Raw genomic sequence first — 5,000 nt, forward strand, 5'->3', positions numbered from 1 at the left:
GGAAGGTGGCAGAATGGTTAAGACGCTCACCTGCCAATACAGAGAGTCCGTGAGGGTGTGGGTTCGAATCCCGCTCTCGCCCTTTCTCCTAAGTTTGACTGGAAAATCAAACTGAGTGTCTAGTCTTTCGGATGAGACGATAAACCGAGGTCCCGTGTGCAGCACGCACTTGGCGCACTGAAAAAGAACCCATGGCAACGAGAGTGTTGTCCTCTGGCGAAATTACGTAAAATGAAATCCACTTTCATAGGTACACAAATATGTAAGCATGCACTCAAGGCCTGACTAAGCGCGTTGGGTTATGCTGCTGGTCAGGCATCTGCTCAACAGATGTGGTGTAGCGTGTATGGATTTGTCCGAACGCAGTGACGCCTCCTTGAGAAAGTGAAACTGAAACTGAAATAACTAGAATTGACTTTTTCATTTTCTTTCTTATCATTTTTTATTTTTTAATGTCACTTTGTTGTTGTTGGTTGGTTGATTGGTTGCATAGCTAGTATCGTTAGTTCGTCTGTTAGATTGTATTGTATTGTATTGTATTGTATTGTATTGTATTGTATTGTGTTTCTCTTTTTATCACAACAGATTTTTCTGCGTGAAATTCGGGCTGCTCTCCCCCAGGGAGAGCGCGTCGCTACACTACAGCGCCACCTTTTTTTTTTTTTTCTTTTTTTTTCCCGTGCATGCAGTTTTTGTTTGTTTGTTTTTTTCCCTCTGTCTCTCTCTCTCTTTCTGTCTCTCTCTCTCTCTGTCTCTCTCTCTGTCTCTCTTTCTCTGTGTGTGTGTGTGTGTGTGTCTCTCTCTCTCTCTGTCTCTCTCTCTCTGTGTCTCTCTGTGTCTCTCTCTCTGTGTCTCTCTCTGTCTCTGTCTCTCTCCCTCTCTGTCTCTGTCTCTCTGTGTGTCTCTCTCTGTCTCTCTCTCTCTCTCTCTCTCTCATGAATATGTCTGTGTATCCGTGTCTGTGCTCATCTGTCTGTATATCTGTCTCTCTCCTCCTTCTCATCTTCCAACCCCCCCCCCCCCACCCCCCTCCCCCTCCTCATCTCCTCTCTCCCCACCTCCTGATGACAGTACTGACCACTGTGTCCAGTGACAATGCTGTGGACAAGGACTCTGGTTCTGGGGCTGTGTGCGATGGTGGTGGTCAGCCCGTCACTGGTCAGTGCCCAGTTCTTCGGACACTATCAGGTCAGCTATGGTTGTTGTAATAAAGGAAACATGATGATGATGATGATGATGATGATGATATGGATACTTATATAGTCGTATGTGCTCAGTTGGAAACCAAGCTCATAGCGCTTCACAAACCCGGAGTTATTTGCACAACAGGCTGCCACTGGGCGCTCATCATTCGTTTCCTGTGTCATTCAATCACGTTTCAGTCACGCACATATAATTATACTCATATAGACATGTAACATTTTATGTGTATGATCATTTTGTTTATTCACCCCGCCATGCAGGCAGCCACACTCTGCTTTCGGGGATGTGCATGCTGGGTATGTTCTTGTTTCCATAACCCATTGAATGGATTACAGGATCTTTAACGTGCATGTTTGATCTTCTGCGTGCGTGTACACACGAAGGGGGTTCAGGCACTATAGCAGGTCTGCACATATGTTGACCTGGGAGATCGGGAAAAATCTCCACCCTTTACCCACCAGGCGCCGTTACCGAGATTCGAACCCGGGACCCTCAGATTGAAAGTCCAACGCTTTAACCACTCGGCTCTTGCGCCCGTCTTATTTACTGAGATAACTTCGGACAGTGTCGGGTCTGTTTATTGTTGCTGTAACTGGAATTTTATTTATTGATGTACGAGGGTCATTCAATAAATAAGGTGAATTTTTCGGTATAAGGACTTCTAATACAGATAGAAGCTTACTTTTTTTCTTTCTTTTTTTTCAACGTAGTCTCCCAGCACTGTCACACACTTTTCCCATCTGTGCACAAGCTTCCGTATTCCCTCAGCGTAAAAATCTTTGGACTGATGTCTCAGCCAGTCGCTCACAACACTTTTGACTTCATCGTCACTTTCAAACTTCGTGCCTCTTGTGAACGCTTTCAAGGGACCAAACAGGTGAAAGTCTGAAGGGGCAAGGTCTGGGCTGTAAGGGGGATGAGGGAGCAGTTCCCAGCCCAGCTCGTTGATGGTCTGCACCGTTCGGGCTGCTGTGTGAGGCCTTGCATCTTTGGCACCCACCGGCAGCTGACCTTCGAGTAGCCAAGGTCATCATGGACAATTTTGTGTGCTGTCCCAACAGATAAGCTCAAAGTCCTTGCAATGTCATCCACTGTCACCCTTCTGTCAGACTGAATGAGGTCATTGACTGATTCGATCACCTCAGGAGACCTCACTTCTGTAGGCCTTCCAGGCCTGTCTTCATCCTCAACACTGCTCCGTCCTTCTTTAAACAATTTAGCCCACTTGTAGACATTTTTTTGGCTGAAACATGTGGCACCATACACAGTTGACATTCTCCTATGAATTTCAACTGGTTTGCACCCTTCAGCAACCAAAAACTTGATAACTGACCGCTGTTCAATCCTGGAGCATGCTTCTTGGTCGGCCATCTTTGTTAATCGCCAAAACTCTCAAAGTTTTTTTTTAATCTGCAAAACAAATTAAATCCATGTGAAAAAGAAGTAAAACAAAAAAAAGAAAAGAAAAAAAAAGTAAGCTTCTATCTGTATTAGAAGTCCTTATACCGAAAAATTCACCTTATTTATTGAATGACCCTCGTAGTATGATGAGTTCCATATCTTATGAGATGACTTCGGACATTATGAGGTCAGCTGTGGTGGTTGTAAGGGGAATTTGAATTATTGATGTAGTATAGTATAATGAGAGTGTGTGTGTTTACTGAGCTTAACTCTCTCCATACGAACGGCGAAAGAGACGACGTTAACAGCGTTTCACCCCAATTACCATCATCAAAATATTGCAAGCGGAAGGCTCTTATACTGAAGACGTGAATGTTGACAAAGAATACCACAATTCTGACGTTGGAAGCTAAAGGTTGGGTCATTCAGACACCCACTGGACATCCGAGGGGTCTGTGTAGAGGAGAAGAGAGGATTGGCCGTACTGAGTGAGTTAAAAACGTGAAAATTGGTTATTATGAATGTGCAATATGTAGGATGAATAATGTGCAATATGCAGGATGAATGTACAATAGAATATGACTAAAGCTAACTTCCACATTCTAAATATATTTCTGTTAATAATTACGATGTAATAATTAATTGCAATGTTTTAATATGCGAATAATTATGTGAAATGCTTTAATTTGAGAACATATGTTTATTACTCCTGTTTAATCAAGTAATCCGCGTGTGTGGGGTGGGTGGGGGGTTGGGGTGTGTGTGCTCATTATCTGGTTGTGGTTTTCCGCAATTCATCTTTATTCTTATCTTATCTATTATAATAAATGTGCAATATCGTAGGCTATGCTTATAATTATATTCAAAATAATGTTTCTTAATTCTTTCTGTTTTTACATTAAGAATACCAGTTATTACCTGCAGTGTGTGGATGTATGTATGAAACGGTGTATGTGATATTTTTTTATATTTGTGTCTTCGTAATATTCGTAAAAGCTGTTGTTGACTTTTACAGATATGGTCCCCATGTTGTTTACTTGTCTATGTTGTGATAATGCACCTGACCAAATTTCTCCAGTTGGATATAATAAAGTTATTCTTATTCTTATATTCAGTGATATGACTTCGGACACTCCAGGTCAGCTGTATTGCTGTTGTGAATGGAACATACTGATGCAGTATAATGAGACAGACACATGTTAAATGAGATGACTTTGGACAGTATCACGTCAGCTATTGTTGTTGTAATGGGAATTTGAATTCTTTTTATCATTATTATCATTGTTATTATTATCATTATAATACTACTACTAATAATAATGGTATTTATATAGCGCTGAATTTTGTGCAGAGACAAATCAAAGCGCTTTCGCACCAGTCATTCTCACGCACGCATAACTCTAAAACTGGAGAAACTGAAGACAAGGAAGAGGCAGGGAAGGGAGGCTATTTTGGGAAGAGGTGGGTTTTAAGGCCAGACTTGAAAGAGCTGAGTGTGGAGACTTGACGAAGCGAAAGAGGAAGTTCATTCCAATTGCAAGGTGCAAATAGTGAAGAGTGGTAACTCTCTCCATTCACAAGGAACACAACTTCAAGTCAGTGCTGCTTACGCTACCGATTCAGTTATCACACAGATAAACAAAAAAGGTACATTGGAACAAACCCAGACACTTCCTCGAAAAAAGGAAGCGCCGGGCCTGTCCATACACCGATCATCTGACATGTGCACATAGCAGCAATGACAGAAGAAATGTGCAAACACAAATTGGCTTTTATTCTTCAAGACTGGCCTAGCCTTTAACTCACTCAGTACGGCCAGTCCTCTCTTCTCCACTACACAGACCCCTCGGATGTCCAGTGGGTGTCTGAATGACCCAACCTTTAGCTTCCGTCGTCAGAATTTTTGTATTCTTTGTCAACATTCACCTCTTCAGTATAAGAACCTTCCGCTTGCAATATTTTGATGATGGTAATTGGGGTGAAACGCTGTTACCGTCGTCTCTTTCGCCGTTCGTATGGAGAGAGTTAAATCCTAAATAAGCATTACACATTTATTTTGTTGTGTACCTTGTGTATCAAGCAGGAATTGCAAAATGATTATGTTCGAATATGGCAGATTGTCTTGGATAATAGTAATAAATGTCTATATTTAGAAACTTTGACTTCTTTGGGAAGAGAAAAGTATATTTCCAATCAACACGATTGTTACATCTCATCGTTAATGTTGTTCAGGTGTAGTAGTCATAAATCACATGTTGAGACTAGCAGACGTCACAATATTCCACGTGAATTGCGTATTTGTCGTCACTGCGATATAAATGTGACTAGGGACGAATTTCGTTTTTATTATGGAATGCCCCAAATTTGCAGATCTTCGTTATGAGTTCATCCCAAAG

The 5,000-nt window shown here is 41.7% G+C and overlaps 1 long non-coding RNA gene across 1 annotated transcript in view; it reads left to right on the forward strand.

The window, feature by feature from the left end:
* Positions 1-1,126: 1,126 nt before the first annotated feature.
* Positions 1,127-5,000, forward strand: part of LOC143275608 (uncharacterized) — a 5,995-nt gene continuing 2,121 nt past the window's right edge. The window contains exon 1 of the long non-coding RNA XR_013053446.1: positions 1,127-1,188. This is a non-coding gene — a long non-coding RNA (uncharacterized LOC143275608). The remainder of the gene's footprint in view (positions 1,189-5,000) is intronic.

Source organism: Babylonia areolata, chromosome 30 (genome assembly GCF_041734735.1).
Source record: "Babylonia areolata isolate BAREFJ2019XMU chromosome 30, ASM4173473v1, whole genome shotgun sequence".
Lineage (NCBI taxonomy): Eukaryota > Metazoa > Mollusca > Gastropoda > Neogastropoda > Buccinidae > Babylonia > Babylonia areolata.